At 41.4% G+C, this 26,307-nt stretch overlaps 1 protein-coding gene and 1 long non-coding RNA gene across 3 annotated transcripts in view; one reads left to right on the top strand and one right to left on the bottom strand.

The window, feature by feature from the left end:
- The window catches only part of Tgs1 (Trimethylguanosine synthase 1), a 78,279-nt gene that overhangs the window by 1,812 nt on the left and 50,160 nt on the right, over window positions 1–26,307 (top strand). The gene's annotated exons all lie outside the window — the stretch shown is intronic.
- The window catches only part of LOC145942086 (uncharacterized), a 70,743-nt gene that overhangs the window by 1,690 nt on the left and 42,746 nt on the right, over window positions 1–26,307 (bottom strand). The gene's annotated exons all lie outside the window — the stretch shown is intronic.

Genomic DNA, 26,307 nt, shown 5'->3' with positions numbered 1-26,307 from the left:
AAAATTAATTATTTTTATTTGCATAATTTATTTATTAATATCTCATCTAAACTTGATCTTAGTGTAAACGAATATTATCTCATATATTATACATATATTGTATTATAATATTATATTATTATTATGCGCGAATATACGAATATAAAAAATAGTAATATATAGATAATATATTTTAATATACATACTAATATTATATAAGTAAAGACTGTGTGTGTGTGGCAAATTGTAGTTAGAGATTTTTGTCACAAGATAATTCAGGAATAACAAAATATTTTTTTTAGCAAGAAAATATTCTTTCCGTAACTCTACAATCAAACTATCTCTTTCTAAAAAAAAGACATATTAAGTCGATTCTCGAAAGTCTCGAAGTATTGTTTGCCTCTTTTCCGCGATGATTAGCTTTCTCGATTCGCGTTGTGCGTTATATTTGTAGCATCGAAAGTCTGTCATTGCTAGGGTTAGCAGTTTGACAGTTTGTTCAAAATAAAATAAAATAATGTCTTAAATAATATGTTATAATAGTGAAAACTTGGTTAATATTTTATCAGCTGAATCAAGTCAAAAATATTAACCGAATTTTAAATATAACATATTATTTTATTTTATTCTATTTTGGAGTAACTGTCAAACTGTTAACCCTCGCGATGACAGCCTCTCGATGCTACGAATATAACACACAACGCATATCGAATTAATCAGCATCGCGGAAGAGGCAACAAAACTTGAGAGAATCGACTTAACATGTTTTTTATTGGAAAGAGACTAAAACAACCCAAGCGCGTGATTCGCGTGCGCTATTCTTCGGTTTTGTATTAAAAAGAATGATATTTTTTAAAAATAAAATAAGTTTATTTAAACTCGATTAATATTTTTTGAGACAGAGAAATTAGCTGATTAAAGCATTAATTTACTAATTAAATTTTAAAATAAAAATGTTGTAGAAATTAAAATGATAATGTTGTAAATAATATGTTATAATACTTTAAACTCGATTAATATTTTTTGACAGAAATCAGCTGATAACTGTCAAAAAATATTATTCGAGTTTAAAGAGTATTATAACATATTATTTATAACATTATTATTTTAATTCTTATAACATATTTTTATTTTAAAATTTAATTGGCAACTTAACGCTTTAATCAGCTGATTTCTGTCAAAAAATATTAACCGAGTTCAAACAAACTTTCTATTATTTAAAAAAAAATATTATTCTTTTTAATATAAAATTAAAGAATGGTGCGCCCGTAGCGCACACTTGTGTTGTTCTAGTGATATATAAAAGAAATACATCAAGACCAATTAATTAAATTGATTAATCAGCCAGTAAAATATATCAACATTTTTGTTAATGGAAATATTATATACAGGTTTGCTTTGTGCAAAACGGTGACGAAACAGTGAAGATTTGCATATCGCGTGAAATTCCTCTCTAACGATTGCGAAATTCGAACGACTACGATCGCGATAGTCGTGATGAATACTCCTAGAGTTTTCTCAAGGCTCTCTTCGTCAGTAGCCAAAGACGTTCACCGAAATCTGGGCGGATCGTAAAAAAACTGAGCAATCGCGCGTAAATCGCCGAATTTATGGAGACGGCCGCAAGCACGGGGAATTAGAAATCGACCTCCATCTCACGATCTCGTCGGCGATCGTTATGATAATTTCGGTGAAACTGGAATTGGAGTGATATGTATACGATCGCGAACACACGGGGGAAGTCCCCTGGCATATTTTAATAGTGCGATCAACGAATTTTAATAGCTATGTTACACCGTCGTTGCCGAGTGGCTACGCTTTATAAGCAAAACCATTTCTAACAGATTTTAAAATAAGCATAAAAATGATTAAATTTAAAATATAATATAATAGAGTTAAAAAAACTTAAATATTTTTTGATACTCTAATATAATTTTATTCTTCCTCTCGATTACTTCTTTAAATTAAATTAAAGATCAATCGGGGTCGAAGAACTGAATATTTACGACAGCGCCGATTTTAAAACTATTAATATTGAGTTTTATACCGTCCTAGAGAAAGAGAGAGAGAGAGAGATTCGATTAATAATAATCTATCTATTCTGCTCTGATATTACTCGGTAATTTTTACGTTGTTCTTTCATCATACAGATGCCGCGTGACTGTCAATCCGTCTGTCTTAATGAAGACATTATGAGTGACTTGGTCGTGATTAATGTTATAATTACCGTCACCGCGAGACATGTAATTTTTAGGTATACACACGCGGAGCGAACTCGTTTCTCGCGTCCCGATCGCTTCACCTTCTCCCGAAAGCAAAGCAACGGTATGCGATCATTTAGGCGAAAGAAAGAGGAGTGATAAAATTTATGTTTTCGCTAGCCTAGAACAAGCGAGGACAAAATGCTCTTCTCTTTTTTTTCCCTCTTTTCTCGTCCTCGCAGGGACGAGGAGAGAGACGAAGAAGAAGAGAAAGAAGCACAGCCCCGAAGAGACGAGGCAAACGTCGTAATTTGTGACGGTCGGAACGCCCACGGCGACGACCCTGATGTCGGAGCGTGTGTTGGTACGATTAAAACGGAACTACGTCGATCTCTAGGACAAGTTTTCTCATCAAGTATTATCAAACGGGCTCGATGAGTCCCCACGGGAATTCGTTCTCAGAATGAGAGGCAGCGATTAAACTACTTTAGAGGCAACACGTTTAAACCTATAAATGCGATCGCATAAACATATAGAGGAACGCAATGGCGAGAGATTTACCCACGTGTCGGTCACATAATTATATATTTTATTGTAGATTTATCTCGCATTACACATCCGTTAATACCGCTACATCGTGCGTTGTCACTGTCCTCACCGCTAATTTGTATTTCTAAATGTGGGACTTAATAGCGAACGAGCGATTCAGACTGCGAGTTTAAAAGCGCGCGATGATGCCTATCACATCGATCGATCATAAATCTACGATCGCCTACTCTAACGAGAACTATTAGGGAATTATAATGACCGTGTTGGTTTTCGAAAATTAATCGTACGTAACGTCACGTCGGTGAAATTTCCTCTTCGAACGAAAAAGAGACGCCTATAGACATCGTGATATTAATCGATCTCTGGCCGAGGAGTCGCGCGGTGTCGTCGTAAATTAACTTAATCGGCATATCATAAGGCCGAGACAGCTTTTCGAATCGAGAGAAGACCGCATTACACTTTATATATGTGTATGTATACATGATTTTGCCACAATCTTCGCTAAAAGCTATCCGAATGACTTGTTCATTATAGATTTTGCAGAAAAATATTTAGATATTTAGACATTAGCGTAAAATCCATCTATAATGAAAAGTATAGTTGTATCATAAAATCCTTGCTAAACTGACGACTTTCGTGTTTTTTACGAGGACAAAATTGACATCGAAATATAGGGAAAAAAAAAATCACCGATAATTTCGGAATCTCAAAATATGCATGTATGCGGAAACTTATATGTCATTTCCAAATGACTTTAAAATTGCCGTCTCATTCATATTGAAATTGAGCTTTATGTTTACCCGCGATTTCTGCCGGAACTTCGACTATTTATCACCGTCCGGACAGCATCGCACGGACACCAGTCTTCGTGATCGCGCGTTTATCTTCGACCGACTGCGCCCGCGATAAATCCGCGCGATTCTCATCTCTCCGAGTTCTGCGTTCGATTTAGAAATCCGCGATTGCGTCATCGCGCAATGTGTTTTTTTTCTATCCGTCGCGATTATAATCGCGTCCCGGCGATCGAGACGAATCGAGATTATTGAGCGAAGGCGCGCAATTATCTGCGAAATGATCGACCTCGACGCTCTCTGCGCTTCGCTTCTACGTTGATGTCTCTCGACGTTGTGACATTTCCTTTCATTGATATATCGACTATATTGCTCAACGCGAGAAGAGCTCCGAGAGAAGATCTCCCTATGAATAAAAAAAAAAACTGAAAAAAAACCGCTCGCGCGATAAAATCTGATTTATATCGAACGGAAGTTTTTAAAGGTACTGAGTATCGAGCGTTAATTGATATTTTATTTGAAATTAAATCCAGCCGGATTATCTAACGCGACGGGATATCGGGACATTACGATGGGCTCTCTCGGGATTCAAAGCGTTTCGTTCTCTCCCGCCGCGGATCGCGCACGATGAAATTAAAAGCGGCCGCGTTTACGATCGGAATTAATCGGCTAGCGGTATATATCGCGTCGTCGTCTACTCTCCCAGCGTCGTAAAAGTTTCTAAGACCGAAGGAAAAACGACGGACGCGCGGTTTTCTTCTTTCGGTGGATAACGCGCGATAACGCGCTCTCGAGCTCCTCTAAGCTTCGACGAATCGTTCTACGTTATTCGGGAGAACGGAGATTCTTGGCGCAGCTGGGATTCCTCTACTTCTCCGAGGAGGAGAGGAATCGCGATTATTCTCCCGGTACACTCTCTTGGGAGGGGTCGAGACTGGAGCGTAACCTCGCGCGAGCTGACCGCGGTCACGGGCGCGTTTCGAGAAGACTATCTATAACGTGCAGCGGACGTATTGAAGAGAGCGATGCCGGGATGCCGCGCATCGTCGCGACGCTCGAGTGAGTTTCGCGATTGCGAAGACGAGCCGCTCTTAAGTAGACTCGATAAAAACCTGTGCGAGGAGAGATCCGAACCAATTCAAAATTCCCCGGACGCTTTTTGCTCGCTTTTTGCTTTGGCATTTCTAAGACTGGTGTAAAAACATGAAGTGAATATTTGACACAGGTCACGTGATTTAATGTACAGGGTATCTACAATATTATTTCGATAGTTTGTTCAGATTATTTTAACATATGTTATAAGTCCTTTCAATTAAGTGTCAAGCTTGCATTCAACTCAAAGAACACTTTGGTATACAATTCATATATCATATAGTAATTTTCCAATAATAATCGTTAATTTATAAATAGAATGTTGTGTTTTTTTAATTACAATTAAATATTAAATCTACTATATTTATTATCGTATTAATAAAACTTTGATTTCTTGTAGTTCTATAACTAATTGAGAGAGAAATAAGACCTATATAATATTTTATTTAAAACGACTTCCCGAATGTGTCGTTTTTTTTTACATTCGTTGTAGATTATCCTATATATTATCTGTATGAAAAAAAATTTTTTTTCACATTTACCCTTTGCTGGCGAAATAATATTAAAATCTGGACGAAAATACGCGAGAGAAAAAGCTCGTACGCGGATGTTAACAGGCGAGAGAGCTTTTAGGGCGAAGTGTACTTTCCACCGTCGCGGTTGGTCGGTCATAGGGCGTGAGAAGGCACCGGCAATGACGTCATTCATGTATCCAACGTGCTGCAAAATAATTGCAGTCTCGTGGCAAGTGCCGTGTCATTAGACGCCGCGATCATAGAATTTCGTGTCGTTCGCGTACGAAATGGTCATTAAATCATTATGTTTATCCGTCAACCCCGCGTGCCGGCAGCCTCTTGACCTCCCCGTGACCCATCCGCCACTCTCTTTCTCGCGTTTCCGCGGTGACGTCTCGTCGTCGGGGACGAGGTCGCCGTCGCGCCGGTTCCCTCGGTTCGCGCGATTCAAACTCTTTCCTCTCCTTCCGTTTATTTTTCACCTCCCCCTCTTTCCCTTCCTTTATCGATCGGCGGCGCGAAATTATGAAAACGATCCGCCTGTACCCGTTTAACGGCGACGAAAGCACGATCGCGATGACTGGCGCCTCGGCATGCCGCGTGTCTTTTATGACAGTCAGGTGCCGTATAAATTTGTTTAATGCACCGCGACCCTGAAACAGCTGAGCCCGGTAATGGAATCTCCATATATGCGTTTCTTTATTACGTCGAAAATTACGGGCCGCGACGAGCGATTCCCCGAACGCGGCCGGCACTATAATGCGGAACGTACACGATAATTTACCGCGGTTTGACTATTGTATACCGCGCGACGTTATCGTTTCTCCCCTTTGTACGATACGACATCATCGTCATCGTCTGCGTAAGGAGTCACTCCCTTTTTCGATGCGACGAAAATGTAACTATGCCGCGCTTCCCACGACGTGGGTGTCTCTCGCGTCGATAACGAGGCTCTTTACGACGACTTTTGTCCGATTTTGGCCAACTGAAATGGCGGAAGGATTATCGAGGAGAAAAGGACGCGCGCGAGAGAGAGATATTCGAGCGAGAAACTCTATAAATAGTCGCTGCTCTAACTTGCTGCCACGATTCGAGAGATGAATCTCGAAAGGTCAAGATCGATTTGCGATATTTCGCGAAGCGGGAAGTTGCACGAATAGAGGCAAAAAGATTTATATAGAATGGAATATCAGGCGATATATTCTGTCTTTCACAAGATTTAAACCCCGTTCATCCTGACTCTCTCGATCTCGCGCACCTCCTTTTGGCGCGTCCTCTGGTCCCATCTAAGAAATCGATCTCGCGACTTGCACGCGAGACGGATCTGTCTTGAGAGAGGAAAAAATGAGGAAGAGCGGAGGGTGAGAAGGACGGAAAGAAATCGCAGAGACGAGCTAAGAAGAAATTCTCCTTTTTATGCTCGATTCCGACCGCGATCCTTTGTATGAGCCTTAGTGAGATAAAAGCGAGTAAAACTTTGAAGGCGCGTATCCCATGTTTCTCCAACGATTGTTATCTGCTGGCGATATATTGAACGTCATTACCGGTATTTAGAAGGCGGCACATGAAGGCTGCTGTAGCGGAGCGCACTTACGTCTTATCGAGATCGCTGGGCACGAGACGTATCGAGATTAATCCGAGATTTTTCGTTACTGGAAAAAGTGAAGATGACGTCGATTCTTTACGAGTTTAATTTAAATTTATTGGAGACTATATTTCTTGTATGTCTGAATTTTTATCCTCCTATAAACACGGTATCCTCTTTCCTCTTCAAAGATCTATCTTTCAAAAAATATACGAGAAGCACTGCCGAAAACTGATATTTATTTCCGTACGTGTCATCGGTGGTCAAACATATTAAGCATTATTTGGGCGTGACTCTGTGAAGATCCTATTTATGTATATCTCATCGGCTGGTGATGCGACATGATATTCTACAGTACATCTCCCGATTTTCCAGAATAAGATTACCGGGATATTTTGTGTCGTGACATCGACACCCAATCCGATTTTGAAAGCTGAAAACGGAGAGCTAAGGTAAAGTTTCGAAATTTTAAACGGTGCGTTTTACAGTACGCATGACCAGGCGACTGGACAAACAGAGCCGGGTCGGTATCTTCTTGAAAAATATTGGTCTGACCTTTTTTTTCCGTATTGAATTTCAAATGAGCTGCCTTCCGGGGAAAATTAGGCTTACAAGAGATACCACTTTATCCGTGGCTCTAAGATCGCCTCCGAAGCTAGGATTCTAGCTCACCGTCTTGGATCTTTTATAATTGAAGACTTCTACACCGGGGCATCAATCGAGATAACGAGAACCGGTCGAGCATTCTGTATCGTGTGGACTCGAAATCATTTCGGATCGTAATGCGAGAAACGTAACCGCGACCAACTGCATTAAGGAGTAAAAACGTACGACCAGTTTAATATCAGAAGCCCAACCGTGCACTAGATATACGAGCACCCGTGGAAACTACATCTTGAAATTTTAGGTAGCGCATCCTATTTAGGGACAACTGGTTTCAATTACGAAAAAAATCATTAAAACCTTTCTTAATAAGATCGACTTTTGTTAGGTAATATTTTAAATAAAAGTCACCATATATCATTAAAATTCAATTTAAAAAAAAAGGAATAACGAATATTCAGCACGCAATTCGACGTGAGCTCGAAAAATGAGCAAAGATTCGAATCGGATCACGGGGGAAAAATTTGCGAGCACCCTCTCGCTGGTGATCCGATCGAGCACGTGCATGCGCACGTATACATACGCGAAAGTTTACCGCAGTAAACACACGGCGGGAGCGGTGTTTGATATATATATTTGATAAGGCGGGTACACGGCCAGTCGAGCGCTGACAAATCGTCGGGAGATCTCCGGGCAGATATCGCGGACCTCGACGACGGCGACGCGCCGATACCCTGATGCATGACGGCGAATCGGCTAAATCCCCCATCGACGATTCGAGAGCATGTTCTCTAGCCATGACATCGCGTGGGTATATACTCGCAAATCTAAAAAAAAATCTGTTTATATATTATTACATTTAGAGAATCGGGAATAAAATAATTCATGGATACATTTTTTTTTGTATTTTCGAAGTATATTGTAAAAATTAATATTGCTCTATCGAACAAGAACTGTAAATATTGAATCTTGAAAATGTTTCTAGACAGAAATTAAATTTTATTCAAATCAATGCTCTCTCTTTCTCTTACGAATAATATCTCAAAGGTACAGATATTTTCTTATCATAAAAAATAATTAATAAATATAATTAAATAAATTAGGGTTGATACTATAGATAATTAATAAAATATCTTTAATTTCTCTTACAAATAATCTTAAAGGTTCGGATATTTTTTTATTGTAGAAAACAATGCCTAAATAAATAAATTTAATTAGAGAATACATATTTAATGTTTTATAATAATTAAATAATTTAAATAAATTAGGATTAAAGCTATATCTCTCTTACGAATAATTTAAAAAAAAAAGGTACGGATATTTTCTTATCGTAAAAACCAACGAATAAATATAATTAAGTAAATTAGAGTTTATGCTATTATATATAATTAATGCTGCTCTTACGCATCTCAGAAAGGGATTACGCGCAATCTCGGGGCAAAGTTCGACTGGATGATCGCGGCGAGAAACGTTCGATCGTCGAAGATCGCAATGTCGAGAACAGTACTGTTCATGAAGAGCGGCGGGCACTGTTAAGGATTATAGCACGAGGACTATACACTCGTAAGATCCTAATGGAATGGTTGGTTCTGCTCTCCTCCGTGCCGCGTGCGAGCAAAGATGCCTGATCGTTCGCGTTCGCGATCGTATCTCACCTCTAGGGTGAGATCTTAGGATCGTGCGCGATAGAGCAAGATAATGGAGATAATCTTTGGCGCGGCTTTGCTCAAAAGATCGCACGCCCACGCGCGGTTAAGATCAATTCGCTTGTAATACACGATACTCGGTGAAACTGCGATAGAATTCATTTTGGAAACGAATCGATTTTTATCATCCGCTATAAATATCAATCGAATTATAGACAGTACATCCTATCCATGTCAATTTGTCGGAATTTGAAAGTACCAAGTACCAGTAATAAATCAATTGAGATAAATCAATGCCAAAATCTTTGTAGAAAAATTCTTATACATTTTACAATTTTAATAGCATATAAAATTAAATCTGAATTTTTTTAAATATCGTATAAGAAATATTTAATAATATGATATGAAACTGGGAGCTATATGTATATACGTGGATACGATGAAAGTCTCGAAGATGGGAATGCTGCACAGGTCTTAGCCATCAAGTCGCCCATGCCGCATAACGTTCACTTCTCTTTCTCTCTCCATTAACTAGCGACTGGTACGTGCTCGCGCATGTAGTCGTCGCAAAAAGCAATTCTTAATAAACAATAACAGATTTCACGATGGCGAAACAGTTATATCTCATTACGGGTTCTTGCGTTTAGAGGAGTTCCGCTCGTAGGGCCCGTATTCTCTTCGACTAGTCTCTTCAGGGCATTATCGCGTATTTTTCGCGGCTCATAAGTCCAATTTCATTGACTCGACTGCCTATTATTGCTCTAAACACCTGTCTATGAAATGGGTCACGGCGCAATTAAAAGCATAAGACGGGAAATATAATTAAAAAAAAAGTTACCAAAAAATTAAAAAAAAAAATTGCTTGTAATGATTTCGCACAATTCTAATATAAACAGTCTTCTTAGACCTATTATTACATAGTTAACAATGTAATAATTATATGTAATGTAACAAGGTATATAATGGTTAAAAAATTATTAATATCGTCGTTAAGAGTAGCTCTTAACTTCGATAATTAGAGTGATTAGTCCCTTTTATCTTCTCACATCTATCCGAAGCATTAAAGCGATGTATAGCGCGATGTTCCGAGAAGCGATGCGTGCCCTTTTCCCAGCGATCTGATAATGCGAGCGTCAATGTATCCTTTTATTACAACGGGCAGCATCGCACCCCTACCTACCTACCTATCCTACCGCCTTCCTTATCTTCTGCCCCGTCACGCGACGGACAAGGGGTTAGGAACGTCGTGCCTAATGAACGCGATTCAGAATACGCGTCTTCCACGGAAGTGACGGAAATTGAATTTCATCGGCACGCTAGTGATTACTCGCGCGAGGAGGAGATGAATTGCACGCTACGCTACACTACGCGAGGTTGCGCGAAGTCGCGCGTATCTGTGTTTATGTACGTTTTATCCTTTGGAGCTGTCAGTCAAGCACGGCCGATGAGACGGACGGAGATATAACGACCGGGTGCTCGTATACGAGGAACTCAAACATCGAATTCACATGCGGCCACGCCTCCGACAGCACGTATGTCACTCTTTCCTCATGTTCTTCGCAGAATTTTTCGCTATCCCTATTGTACGCGGCGTGTATCCGGCAAACTATTGTGCATAGAAATACAGGTGGCGTTCGTTCAAAGCGAGCAAAAGATTTTTATTATTACTGAAGGGGAAAATAGTTATCTCTCAATTTTTTCCAAACGTTTAATCTCAAAAAATGTTACAAACAACACTTTTGTAAAAATATTACCATTATACGAGAAATATTTTTAATACGTTGAGAAATTATTAGACGCTAAATCAAAATCGGAAATAAACCCCCTTGCCCCCTTAAAATTATTATATAATGTATGAATTTATATAATATTAGGTGCACGGTGAGACTCATTATATTGCTCTCTCGACATGCATAATAATACATCACCGCGACATTTCGCTTCCTTGTTACGGGGCCAGGATCTCCTGCTATTCAAACTTTCAAGAAATAAAGTTTGATTTTGGCTGGGTCCACCGCGAGTATCGCATTACTCTTCTTCCTCGTTCTAAAGTGTCTCTATTCGCACGAATAAAGTCAACTGCCAGACTCGAATTGGCTTGTTTACGAGACGTCAAGCGTCACGAGACATTCCCGCGGCCACCGCGGTGGTCAGCATAAGAAAGCATAAAAGTCGCACTGATACGATCAAGCGGCATTCCGGCTCGTACTTTATTGTCCGGCCTACTATGAACGGAGGACCTTCGCGGACTCTTACGTATATATACGCGCTATCCTTCCGCCCATCTAAATATTTTAATTACTCCGACGTTTCGGCGCCGGCGCGAATGCATTGTTACAACCATAAACAATCGGGTGTGTGAAGTTGGCACCCCTATGTTATGCTATCATAGTTCTGTTAAGAGTTCTGAGTTATTTAGAACCATAGGAAGAGTTCTTGATAATTTTTAGAAATATTAGTTCCGGTCATTACGATAACGAAAATCAGTTTCAAAAAATAGGGTGCCAGCTTCACATTTTTTTACACATCGAGTTCTAATAGTTTCGAGCAGAGTTTTAAGGTTCTTTTAAATAGTTATATAGTTCCTGATTATTTTTTGAAAGAGTTCTGCAATTTTTAGATAAAAAAACGTACCTTCAATATTGATTATATTTCTAAAATATCTTCGATATTGAAAGTATGTTTTTTCATCTCTATAAAAATTGCAAAACTCTTTCAAAAAATAATCAGGAACTATGTAACTATTAAACAATTTAAATTTACTCACCTCAAGGTGGCTCCTTTGTTGCCCGATACCTCCCCGAGCCTCCTCGTAGAAGTTTCGAAACACTTGCATTATTTTTTTTCGTTCGCGACGCGCGGCGACGCCCGGGTTTTAGCTATCACAATCTTCGACGCGTTTCGGTAAAACGCGAGACTCGCGAGAGCTTATTCGCGCGCGAATAAAATCGGAGGTCCGTTTTCGCGTCGCCGCTTTTTCCAAGTCCCACTTTTCGCAGGGGCTTATCGAACGAAGATGATCAAGAGAGCGACTTCGCCGCGACGCACTGAAGTCGCCGAAGGATGCAGCGAGACGAACATTGAGCGCGATTCATCACGATCGACGAGATCAATTTCACGTGTGCGATCGCGATTACGATGTCGGTACGTGCGACGCGATCGGATTTATACGATAATTAACCGCCAAAGACGCTAATTAATACACTCGTCCTTTCGCGGACCAAGAAAATGGAGCTTCGGTTTTATTATATATAGAGAAATTTTTCGACGTACCTATGTCAAGTCGACGTATGACATACGTCGAAAAATTTCTATGTTCCGATGAATAAAAAAAATCGACACCTCGGAAACTATATATAACAGGTAGAGCTATGCGGTTTTCACTTTATTTTTCTTGTTTTATCGTGTTCAACCGGATGTGACCGGAACTATTTCTAGAAATGATCAAGAACTCTTCCTATGGTTCTAAATAACTCAGAACTCTTAACAGAACTATGATAGCATAACATAGGGGTGCCAACTTCACACACCCCAAATAATCGCTGAAATTTATCGCGAATGAATATTGTTGGCGTAAAAAAATTTATGAATTAAATATACATATATAGTGAATTAAAGAATAACGCGAGAGAGAGTGTTCTTTCGAGTGTATTGGCAACTGGAAAATTACATGCACAATTTTATACATAGGGTTGCGTAAGGCCGCACAGGTGCTGGCGTAATTTATTGCATCGAGAGATGATCACAGATTTATGGAACTTTTAGCGTGTCATCGATGTCGATGCGTTTAAGGCGGACGAGACGGACAGGCCAGACGGCCAAGGGAATAGAAGATTGAGCCGCGCTCACGTACGCGAATGAATACCTAATTAAGATCTTAATTACTGCGGCCAGTAACGGCGTTTCACCTTCGACCGACTCCCACGATGCGGTTTATAAGATTGTTAATATCATCATTTATATCTCGGTAACGCGAGATCGTTAGTGTCCCGGGGCACCGTTAATCAGCTCCCGGTTGTATAAAGCGGTCAACCCCTTCGCCGCCGAGTAGGATAATTCATGGCAACCCTTTTCTCGGCTCCGCTGCCGGGAGCGGCGCGCATAATGAGGTCTCTTTAGACCGAGGCAACGTGAATGGACGTACGGATAATTGCGGTCCATTACAATTCGACCACCGCGACGGCCTAGCCGCGCGATCGAAAACATCTTTCTCGCTCTCTCTCTCTCTCTTTCTCGTCATCAACGCGCCGAACAGCTGTGCTCATATATAGCCGCAGCGCGGATCTTCTTCCTTTTTATCTCTCTCGAAGAAAGCGTTTACGCGTCTGAACTCCAAACCCGCTTGTCCAACGCGCATATTACGGTATCATAAATCGCTCGTGTCCTTGAACGTTCGATCGATCGAGCGTTCGGCGACTGCCATTACCAAGCGACATTTAGCCGACGTTTATTGACGCGCCGAAATTTATATACGGATGTGGCGGCTTTATGGCCCGTCCGCGCAACATATTTCCGCGCGTCTGTGATAAATTACCGCGCGAGTTTATGCGTGCTCGCATGTCTCGGAAGTAGGAAAGCTGGACTGGCGCATGCATGTATCACATTACGGCGAGCATCTGGTCTTGAGTCGATTTCTCACGCTGTATCGAGAGTTAATCAACCTCGATGAACCTCGGTGTCGAAACCGTCGATAGACAGACAGACGCATTTTGCTTCTAAGTACGTGGCAGGGTCACGTTCAATTCTGCATAGGATCCTCGTATCTGATATATAATATGACTCTCTTAAAAAATTCTTGTTATTTCTATTGCATCTTGATACTCTGACGTCGTTTCCCAGTATCATTTCTCGACGTCGCAGATATTATTGCAACAGGAGGAAGCTTCGACATCGACATCGAGACACAGTATGCACAATGAGAATCTTCTTAAAGAAGAATCGTATGTGTGTAAATCATAATACGAAGATCTTGTATGCAGAATTCAACTTGATTATTGTCAATTCAAATTTGGGAGAGAAAGGGACAGCCTTAAATACAATCTATAAAATTGATACAAGGCAATACACAGCACAAGATAAATGATAGTAAGCACATGAGAGAGGAAAATTAGTGACTAAATTTAAATCTACGTTACTACTTATTAATTCTCTGCGTACGCAACTACCTGTTGATCCTCCGCAAACATATGATTGTTTCCATTTTGTAAAAAAATATTATAAATGTCAATCATAGTTATTAAGTTTAATTTAATTTTTAAATATTATTTCAAATCTTTCTTTTTAAAAATTAAAATAGATATTTGAGTCTTATTTGTCTCTATCGCGTTGTTTTATGATTTAAAGAATAATTCAATTTTTAATGACATTATTTTTTTTATAATGGAATTATCTATATACATGAGAAATATGATTACATAAAGGAGAAGTACGATCTTTTACAATTCTAAAATATAAATCGCAGAATATATCAATCAAATATATAAATCAATTTCTAAACGTTTTATTACTCCATTATTTATTGGTAGCGAATTTTTTTACTGGCGATAGAAATTGATTATATGAAAATTATTAATCTAAACACACGTGAGATCAATCCTGACGTTCTCTCGAACTATTCGTGCGGGCGCAAGAACGTGCGAGAGAACAATAATTGATATTCCGCGGAGAAGGCCGACCCGACATCGCGCATAGCCGACTGACTCTGGTCGGGCCGTGATTAATAAGTCATTCATTAATATAAATGAATTCCCCCGACGCGAATGATTTCATGATGAATCGGCTGCATTTACCGGTGCGCGAACGCCCGGCGGGTGCGAACGTAGCGTCAATCGCGGACAGCTTTGTACCACTTAAGCTTTAAGCGCGCGCACGTTTGCACGTTCGCACCGGGTTGTGTATATATATATTGGTACCGATGGCGAGGGGTGGCATATGCTTTTGCCGCTCGTTAAGTTAGCGCCTTTTAACGGCCGGGCAGCATATAAAGGGGCATCAACTCGGAACGGAGTCAACGCTCACAGCTGATAAATCAATTACGCGCGCTCGACGCGATATAGAGACAGACGTGTGATTTGTCGATCGGAGCGGAACGCATCATCTCGAAGGGAGCCGGCGATCTTCGCGTCCGGAGCGGACGGAAGGGTTTTGAGATCTGGTATGGAACAAAGATGAATATCGGACGGACAGGAAAGGACGGGCGAGCCGCAAGCGTGACTTGCAGGAACGCAGTTTCGATTTCTATGGACAATTAGCGATCGCGGCGCGGATGCTCGGATAATACGGGCGTATGTGCGCCCGTTCGTTTTCTCCTCGTCGTGGAGGCAGACTCTTCGATGAAGAGGGTGCATCGATGAAGAGAGGGAAGCACACACGGAGGAGAGAAAGAGAGCGAGAGAAGAGAGAGAAGAGAGAGAAGGAGTATATGGACGGACAGGCAAGGCTGAAAACTTGTAGGCAACTCTTGCGCGGTATTATGCGCAATCCTGTGAATGCACCTGTCAGTGGTCATCATTCAACAGCTTCATTGACCCTAGGATCAATTGGGATGCAGTGATTCTCACGCTCGCGACACGCCGCGCGGACAGCGTTACGCGACCGCTCCGCTTGCCCGAGCTTGCCCGAGCTTGCCGAGCAGCGGGACGCCTCGCCACGAAACTGACAGGCACTGTTCGACGGGGGCGGGGGTTAATGAGACACGCTGATTGGCTCCGGAGATTCATCGGGTGGCTGACGTTGATCAATTTTTATCCCGTCTTATTTGCATACAACTGGCGCGCACCCGACAGTGGCGTAACGTTTCCTCTCTCTCGTTTTCGCGGTTGTGCTGTACGCTTTTGAAAAATCGACGTCGACGTGTTATGCTCGCTTTATTACTCGCGATTATTCTCGTGCGCGTCCGCGAGAGACAGAGAAAGAGAAAATGGGGAGGGAGAGAAAGAAGGAAACGTGTTTCTATATCGGAGCGCAAGAGCTCGGTGTTTTCGTTAATGAAACCGTCCTTTGCAGCTCTTCGCGAGTAAACGCAATGCATAATTATAGGAATATTAATAACCTCATGGCGGTCGCACAAAGGCACGTAATTTGCGCAATTAGAATCACCACCGTTCTCACGAGTTATATACCGAGCGATCGCTGATGAGTTCGAAGTAACGATTTTTCGTGAGGCAACTATGGTCGCGCGCACGTCCCCGTAATTTTTCCAAGCACCGTTAGCACCGTGCATGGATCCGTACCTCGTGATTTATGGTGCGCGCCGAGGATAGAGCTAACTATGTAATAACGTGCACGAGAGCACGGCGTCCACGCCAATGGCTCGGATAATACTCGCGAGTTTTCTGGACAAGTGCACGGAGCAAGTATCCAACTTGCGAGAGATTCGCGTTTGTGCCATTCGTGCATAATCTTCGACGGCTTTCGGACTCGTGGTGACTCGTGACATTCGAAACAAAAATCTTAAACCTAGACCGTACAATCGCAAGACCGATGAATTGTTTGATCCTTTTGTAAATGATCGTTATATTAATTTCTGGTGAAGTCGATAACACTATATAGACCATCAATAATTAAATTTAATATAACAAAATAATTAAAACATACTCTTCTTTATTGCACACTGCAGAATCTCTATTTTTATTATCACGATTGCACAAGAGGAAATGTCACAGTATAGATATGCTGATTCTTAGTAAATAATCTAAAGAAATTTTTACCATCTTGGACTTATAATATCAAATCGTTTACAAAGAAACAGAGAGAGGGACAAACATCTTTGCAAACGATTTCTCGCTTTTATACATTTGCATCGTAATGTAATAACATTTATTTATTACATATCGATATGCGCGAGGACGCGTCAATTTCCATAAGTGGTGACTCGCGCGGAATAAGGTTCGACGGGAGCGAGGGAGCTGTTCGCGAGATGCGCAGCCGGTCGGTCATAAAGCTTGAAACGTATTATAAATGTAAGTCCTATAAACTTGTACCACTCCCGCGCGCTATTGCGGAATTGTAAAGTTGTCAGGCGAGCGCGCGAATGAAGGAAGGATAGAAACTCGTCGACGTAAAGATAACGCGTCGGAGAGATAGATACACGCGCGCGATTTATTTTATCCCGAGACAGAGATCCCTCGTGAGTTACACAATATGTTACAATATATTCTAAAACGACGATAGTAACAGGTTATGAATTATATTAATTAATTTGGGAGATTCGGACGCGATGTCCCCCTTAGCGGCCCCATTCGTCCTTATTTCCCGTAATTTGATCGAAGCACCGGTAGATCCCGAGGAAGATCTTGAGGTATCGCTCGCAAGAAACGCGATACGCCGATAAAACGAGATACCTGGGTATCCCCGCGTGAGAAATCTCCTGGGAAAGGAGAGAGAGAGAGAGAGAGAGAGCGAAGGAGATGGACCGAAGGACCGTGAACGCGATGTGAGGGAGGAGACAGAAGGGAAAAGGAGAGTCAAAAATAAAATAAAATAATCGATCAGGCGGCTCGTAAAATTCCCGGGGGACGCAAATGAGTCGTTAAAAGGCCGGCGCGCACTCCTGCTGCGCCACGGTTCACCGATCCTCTTCTCCTCGCCTCTCTCATCTGTTATTATACCCGGCTTACCAAACTTTAACTAAATTAGAATATATCGTTTTAGATCGCGCGCATCACGTCCGTATACCGGCCTCCGACGCCGGTAAATTACGACGGGGTATAAAACTGTAGCATTCACCGCGCGCGTCGACTCCGTACATAGTATAAGGATAGGCGGTTTATTCAAGTCTTATATATATACTATGTACGATCTCGAATACTTGGTGGACGGCTTGGCGTCGACATGCCACATCGCGATGATTCGACACGCTCGAATTCGTCACGCTCATTATGTGAGAGTCGGAATAATCGCAAGTGTCGGCGGATCCTTCCAAAAGGATTAGCGATCTTCTTTTGGATCAAAGTTACAGTTATGTATTACTATTATCACGTATTTATATCAAATTATTTCATTAATTTTGTACACGTATATATATTTTTTTAAGCATATATAATCCTACGTAACAAATAAAATAAAAAATGATTTTTATTCGCGTCTTGTATAATGATAGGGGAACTGGAGAGAACTCGGAAAAGGACACTTATAAACGCTGTATCGCGCGGCTCCAATTTTATTATTAGTCTGCGGGACGACTTTGCCGTCTGGTATATTTGCGCTCTCACGACGGGAAAGTCTCAAAAGGCACCGCCGACCGGTCGTTTAGTAGCGAGCGTTCGCGAAATGAAGTCGATCGGGATGGTAAACCGACTGACGGACGGATGGACCGGACGGTTCGAGGCGAATCGCATGTAACCTTCGACCTGGCACCGGCTCGGCTCCGGCAGTGTCACGGGGAGTCACGTGGCCGGCATTAAAACGTGACGTGCCGTGAAATACCCTCCTAATAGGCGAGCGGTTTGCGTTCACGCATGCGGCCACCGTCGTCGTTGTCGTCTTTCTTCCGCAACGTTCCTCTCGACATTGTCGAGAGCTCTCAACAGACTCGATATGCGATACATTTCTTCTTATAGATAAATACAAATGTTTTTTTATCAATTTCTTTTTATTAATAAATATCAATATATTTAATTAAATATATATACTTCAAAAATTTTATTACATATTTTTGTAATTAAAATTCAGTTTTGCCTTTTAAATTTTTATTAATTCTATTAACATCATTTTTTAAATCTAATTCCCGTCTAAATTTTGCAAATTGTCCCTCTCCCTCTATCTTTCTCTGTTTTAGATTACTAGCTAGTTAGCTATTATGCAATATTATCTAGTCAGCAGTTATATAATTGTATTACTCTTACAACAATTTAAAGAAAAATTCACTCTATGCATGTTGAAGCACACTGTCGTTAACAATATCAATTGGCATCGATAGACACTTTCGTTTATTAAATGACACGGTACATAACTATAGTTCCCCGTCTATAAAGAGCTCCATAAACTTCGTTCGGCGAACGAATACAATTATATCTCGTTTAAGGCGAAACGCATTGAAGAGAAATGCATTGAGAAAGCTGTGTGCCCGATCGTTTGCTTCGTGAAAAAAAGCGCCAACACACTGGAAACCGCGGCAATACCGTGTTTCACGTTCGTTATCGTTATTACTCTCGCCCGCCCGTGTGAATTATACTGTTATTTTCAATAGAGCCCGCACTCTCCGAGGCGTCATAGATCCTCGGAGGATCGAACATAAATATACCGCCGACGATGATCGCTTCTCTACGACGGGGACGCCTCGCATTCTTCTTGGTCGCGCGGTTACATACTTGCGAACGCCGTCGAGACGCTTTTTCTCTCTGGCGAAAAACGCGCCGCCGCGCAGCCTCCATTCATTACCGTGCAAATGCAATTATTATCGTTTCGAACGAACCGGTAGAACCGCGCAAGAAGAGCGATATATTTATCCGCCGCTGCGCGCGACCCGATAAAAACCGACTTTCAATTACCCTCTCGAACGAAAAGTAAAAGAACGACGTGCTCGAAATTTTTTTTCATCCCCCAAAGAGTGTTCTAAAAATATACCATTCTTATTTTCTTTCACACATTGTGTATTGCTCTAATAAAAATCTAAATTAATATTTCATTTAATTACGTGTATACAGATATAAATATAAAAAATTATGAAAAGTTCCGATAACATGTAATTTTATATAATCATATAATTATGTATATTTATATTACATCTATCATGATACCATTTTTTTCTCCATTAATTTTTAATATTCGCGAAATAATTAAAATCCGAAGACCGAACAAATGTGCACAGTCATAGAAATACATATGAGAGTTATAAGGGTTCCGGATAAGAAGAGAGACATTTGAATAAACAGGCATAAAATATTCATAGTCGTGCGGAACCGTGGCCGCGCACGGGACAAGAGTGACCTCGACGTACATACATACATGTGCGACGATCGACGTGACCGCGGTAAACCTTCGCCAGGTGAAACCTATGTCGGGAAGAGGGTATACTCTTGAGCGAATGCGCGCGAACCCTTCCTAATGATCGTGTACCGGGCATGCACACGATCCTGCGGGCGCCCGGCAATTACATTATTAATAGAGATATTACTCCCTACGCTCGCAGGCATTACGACATCGTAACGCGTCGTAAGAGAACGCGCGTAATTTGAGATTGGCTCCTCTGAGAGGAGGAAAAGAGAAAGAGTGAGAGAGAGAGAGGTGAAAGGGGGGTCTTTACCATCCACCGGGAGGAGGCATTAAGGTGAAGCATAAGAAGAAGAAACGACGCGTCTCCAAGGTGGGAAGACGAGCAGGAAGGGAACGTGCAACGACGGCGAAGGTGTAGGATATAAAACGAGGGGAGAAGAAGGAGAGGGAAGAAAGATAGACTCGGATCGGTGCCGCAGATTGATCACGCCAATCTGTTTCTCTGCCGCGGACCACACATGACGTCCGGCGGAAATTTTCAGCATCCGCTCTATAGCAACGCGCTAATATCGAAAACGTCGAAGTTCTCGCGTGCAGCAGGTGGATGAACGGCGACGAAACATTCGCCGCTGCGAATGGAACATATACATATATATCGATGGAGAGAGAAACTTACGGGAGTAATTGCGTTACGGGGGCTTAAACAAAGCACGGGCAGACGCTGAGACTTCCGCGTGCGCGCGCGAGATGATCGATGAACGCCGATCGTTTACCGCTCCGTAAACGGTCCCCTCGCCCTCGAAACACCTCGTAGCGTCATTACGAGCGATGCGCAGCGAACTCGCGACGGGCAGGTTCCTCTATTGGGTGATCGATAGGCCTCTAGCAATTATCTATCCGGGCTGCTCCGAGAGAGCTTGAGCTTTCACACGGATATATAGTTGATAAATTTATCGACAATTTTTTGGTTTCCCTTTTTGTTCACCTGGTGAACATTTTCGATGGCAGGCCATTATTCGCGCGGGACCAGTGATGTATTAACGGCGCGATTCTTCTAATCCGATCCTCGCCGATCGCGGAACAGATCCTCACGATGTCGGCAGCCAGGGTGGTCGACTAGGACGGCGGGGGCGGTGGCGGTGACGACGGCGACGACGGGGCGAGGTGGGATGGAAGGGGGGAAGGGGGGAGAGTCGCGCTTACCGAGATGGTAAGGATTATGGAAAGGAAAGGAATGGAAAGGTAAGGTAAGAATAAACTAGGCGCGGTGGGAGTGGGTCCAGATGGCCTCCATTCTCGTCACTGGCTGCGAAGTGGACGGCGCCGACCAATCGGCAGACGTTGCCTCCGGCCTCACCTTCCCTCGTCCTCCGTGTACGTCGGCTCGGTGTGCTTGCGGATATCTCGGCGCGTGTGTACACATCACCGGGAAGGGGGGGGGGAGGGAAAGATCGCGTCTGAAAAATCGCGCCTCACCTGCCTCGCGCGGGTCAGGGGTCATCCTCACCCGAGTACTCCGCCGACGCGCGACGCGACTTTGCGCACGAGCGCGCACGTGATAGTCCGCGACGTGATATCGACGACTACGAGGAACGAGGACGGAATCTTCTTCTTTACCTCCGCTATAGGAAGGCTTACAGCTTACGCGCTACGAAAATAGACATGCGTCTCCCAACTCGCGCATACGTGTGAACATTTAATCCTGTTTCGAGGACTTTCCGCGATGCAACCGGTATCTCGACTCGTATCTCTCTCTTCTCTTCTCGGCTTTGATTATTTTCCCGTGTACGGATAATCAGTAACGTTTTGATTCGGAGAAGTGGCGAAATCATGATTGAAAAATTTTTTCCAAAAATACTTTGTTCTTTCTCGGGTTGAGAAATTAATCTATATATATAATTGAGGAACTTCTCTCTCTCCATAATTATTTTTTGAATATACTTTAAACAAATTTTCAATATCAACTGTAAAAAATAATATATTTCTCTCATAATTAAAATTATTCAGATTGAGATTCTTCCCATCTGATTCGAGGTCCAATAAATTTCGAGCTAATACCTGATTTAATACATTACGTGCATCTGCAATTGCAGCCGTGATACATCTCTCCACCAGCGAGCAGCAGCTGTTGTTCTGTTCGTGCGTTTCGTATGAGCATATATTTAACTTGCGATACATAGCATACACGGCAAAAATAGGTTGATCGCGAGGCGTAAGAAGAGGAAAATGAAAGAGGGTATAATAATAAGCGAACTTTGATTTTATACGCGAGCCATGTCGGGTATAATACGAGATTAAAGACACTATGATTATTTCGTAAATCGACTCGAATCTGCGAGCGCATAAAACAAAATGTGAAACGTTAATGAGATCGCGTTTGGGCTCCCTTCACTTCACATTGATGGCCGTCATTCTTGATGATGACGAGGACGCAGTGAAGAACATTATGAGTGTAGTGCTAATGTAAAAACTTTTAGGTCCCAAGTATATGTACGTACATTTTGGCAGTCGAGAAAAAAATAGTTTGAGCCAAAAAATTTGAATATCGAGTTAACACTTTAAAATGCTTGTTTTGACATCTATTTGACAGATGCAACTAAAATATATATTATATATTTAAAAATTAGTATACAATTTTTTACAGTATATCCAATTGATTATTATTAAATAATTTCGATAATTAGATAACTTAGATAACTAATAAATAATTTCGAACGTTTAAAGAATATATCAACATGCGTTCTATTTCCATATAAATAAATCTGATTTAATTTATCACGTTAACGATACAGTATTTACTTTAGTTTATTTTGTAAAAACAATTACTAAGTGTTACCAAGCGCTAATAGAACCAATCGAATTGCATCGATAAAACTCGCGGAATGCTAATAATCGATTACGAAACGATGCAAAAATCGAGAAAAATTACGCGTTTATTATGTTTATTTTTATCGTATTATGTTCCCTTCCTGATATCGATATTTCCATCTCTCATCCCTATCGTGCATGGATTCTTGCTTGTCATTCTTTCGCGACATTTTGTGCCGGGTCATTTTGATTGATTATTCCACGAGAGATTTTCCGATTGCATTTTGACGGGAGAGGAATTATTAGTTGACACGCTCCAATGAGTTTTTGGGGAAGAGAAGAACGAAGATAAGGAAGAGAGTCGCTCGATTATTTATAGTCGCTTTGTTGTGTTGCGCGAAATTTAGCGATGCAGAGGTATATCGCGTAGGTAATGATTACTTCCTCCCACTTGCCTCATCTCGCACGCGAATCTCTTTGCGATAGACAAAAGCGCTACAACAGCGAACGATCCGATCGATATCAATTGTAGCCGAGTCGGGACGATTCTTTTTAGCCGCAGGCGTCGATTGCTCTTATCCTCCTCGTTGCCGCGATTCGTCGTGGCTCATTATACGCTCCACGGCTTGAAGCGCGACAGGAAAGTAGAAAATGGAAGCGCAAAGATAGGCGAGAGATGCGAGAGACGGCACGATGCGCGAGATTACAACAGAGGTGGTTGCACTGTCGCGGTTTAAATGTCAGCGCTACGCGACGTTTATTACCCCATCCGCAATGCGAGCATCGCTAATTTATCTGTCGTTACCGCGTGGAGTGAGCGTCCAATATATATATATGTAAGAAAGTGTTGGTTAATCCTTTCTGTACACTTATTACCCTGTCACACATACACACAAAAATAAATCAAAAAATGTAGTAATAGCGCTATATATATAGCGATACGACATTCCACTTTCTAAAACATCGTTAAAAAATAAGAACGCGTGCGTAACAAAGTCCAGGAAATTTATTTGACATTTTTCTTTCTTAATCGCGCGGGAGAGATCGATCGCGTTGTGATAAACCATCGATGTTGGTCTGTCATCGAAGACGAGGCGAGCTGGACAATATTTAACCGATTATCCGTTGCTGAGAAGAGGAATTGTTTGCGTTTCGTATATATACAGGAATTTTGTGAAAGCGGTTAATCCCAATGTCTGAATTCGAATGCCATAATATTTCGGAGAAAGTGTACACAATGTGTTTGTCTTCAAATAACATTACAGATATATATGATTTCTTTAGGCTACTATTAGCATCGATTATTAATCGATCTTTAAAAAGAAAAATAAAAATTTAATTCCGCTGAACAGAAACATCGTACGGAATGAATTATTTATTATACTTCTTTCTACTATTAATTGCAATTCAATAATAACCGATATGATAACTTTGATAATTATTATAAAATAATAAAATTTTTTTTACACATGACTGACAAGTCAAATTAGTGGATCTCGAAATAAGAAAATAATGATGTAAACTCGTGCCTATCGTCAAGTCCAGCTTCGCGATCGGTATCAAAGGGAACCAGACTCACGATTACGAAAATCTTTAAACACGGAAGAGAACGAACGGCGTGTGTATGCGGAGGCATTCTCCGTCGAGAGATCTTCTCCTAAGAGGGCCCGAAGGAGGAAGGACTGTGTAGGTTGTTGTCGTCCCACCCGTGGTGATCCCTCGGTGACAGGAGCTTCGTGTTTTCCCCTTTTTATCGTTTGTCTGGTGTTTCGTGTCATTTCGGAAGGAAGCGGGGGACACAGCGGATCGTGAAGCGAGACCCCCGCGGAGAAGCACCCGGGAGTCTCCTCTCTTTCTCGTTCTCTTCTATGCGGATTAATGGAAGGTATATAAGGCTTTAATTGTCGACATCGTCGAGGGAAGCCGGCCACTTGCCTAGGAAGAATTATCTTAATGTCCAGGAAAGTATTAGGAACTCACCCACCCTATGAATTTCTCGACGACTCGTAAACGACCCTTTCGTCTGCGTGCCGCAAATCGCTATACGAACTTTTCATTCCTTTCTCGAAATCGTCGAAACATAAAATCGCGCCTCCATCCTCCTGAAATCATCTCTCGAAATTCTTCATAATCCTTGACGAGAAATTGCGAGAAACGCTTTTTAAAATTCAGCCAGGATTAATTGTCATTTTATATTGTACTCTGTTCTTAAATAAAAATTTAAGAACTCTCGGAAGAGCTCTGAGATCTTCTTTAGATCGCTTATCGCTGAATTATCGCTATTCTCGCGACAAATTGTTCGCGCAAAAGTTGCTCTAAAATTGCTCGTTTCACAAAGCGGTACTCGATGACTAACAATAAGGATGTTGTTCGTCACGGCGCTAAGCAGCGAGAGAGAAACTTTTCTGCCGGGACGTCAATGGAATCGATCTGACAGTTTGGCAAGCCCCAAGGCCGCGCGATCGAGATGGTATCTAAATTGGTCATCGATACGAGATAGATGATGCGAGAACATTTGGCGTTTAAAGCGAGGCGCAGAGTCACGTCTTCGTCACGATGTCCGCCTTTTTTTTGCGGCGCTTTTATTAAATTAGCGATGGCCATCGGCTAGTACTCGTAACGGCGGGCCGAATCGAACGAGGAATAAGGAGGCGGTGATGAATCGTCTCACAAAGACTCTGCATCTTTCGTCAATTTCGCGCCCGCGCCACGGCTTAATTGTTTCGAGCTTCGGATTATCTCTCTCATTATCGAGAAATCTTTGAAGAGATCTTTTTCTAACCCCGAATTTAGTTGTGCGATTATAGGATTGAAGTCTGTTCATTTTTTTAATTACAGTTTTATCGCTAAGTATGCTCTTTATTATATTAAATCTTATATCTTACAATATTAGCGCAGTTGAAAAAATTGCAGAAAAACATGATGGGCTTCTATAATTGATTTTGAATAAATATTTACATATTCATTATGTCATTAAATTAATCGTCAACTTCTTTTTAACAGTGCAAATAAGATAATGTTATCTGTTAGACTTTTTCTATTATTTATATGTAATTCTGTTATTAAAATTTTTAATTTACAAGTCTATATGTACGTTTTTTAATAGTGATATAATTTTATGAATGCTATATATTTTTTTGTTTTTCTGGTGATTAACATTACTAATACCGATTTGACATGGATTGATAGACTAACATCATGCAAATGGAAATTTTATAAGAAGAGGAAAGCTACAAAATTTTTATGTTAGTTTTTTAACGTTGAGCGATTCATATACATGCATACATACATACGTGTGTATGTGTATATCCAATCCATTATGTTTACGATTCGAAATAATTTATCGCATCAGCATTTTTTCAGAGGAAGAGGCGCGAGGAAGAGGTATAACGATCGTTATGCCGTTACAAAGTTCAATTAGGCTTTAAGGGTCTGCCGGTGATATTAAGCCGGCATGCCGTGAAAGCATCGCCGTGTGGTCCCCTAGGTCGCGTATGCCTTTTCACAGCGAAAACGCGCGTTAACCGTCTTACGAAATTCCTAGCGCATCGACCGTCAATCAGCCGCTGTTTTACGACAACGTTCGACAACTTGTAACGCCGC

The sequence above is a fragment of the Prenolepis imparis genome, unplaced genomic scaffold (genome assembly GCF_030444845.1).
Source record: "Prenolepis imparis isolate NDT839.2.m4 unplaced genomic scaffold, iyPreImpa1.0 SCAF_10, whole genome shotgun sequence".
NCBI classification, from domain to species: Eukaryota; Metazoa; Arthropoda; class Insecta; order Hymenoptera; family Formicidae; genus Prenolepis; species Prenolepis imparis.
This window is presented reverse-complemented; position numbering and strand designations above follow the sequence as displayed.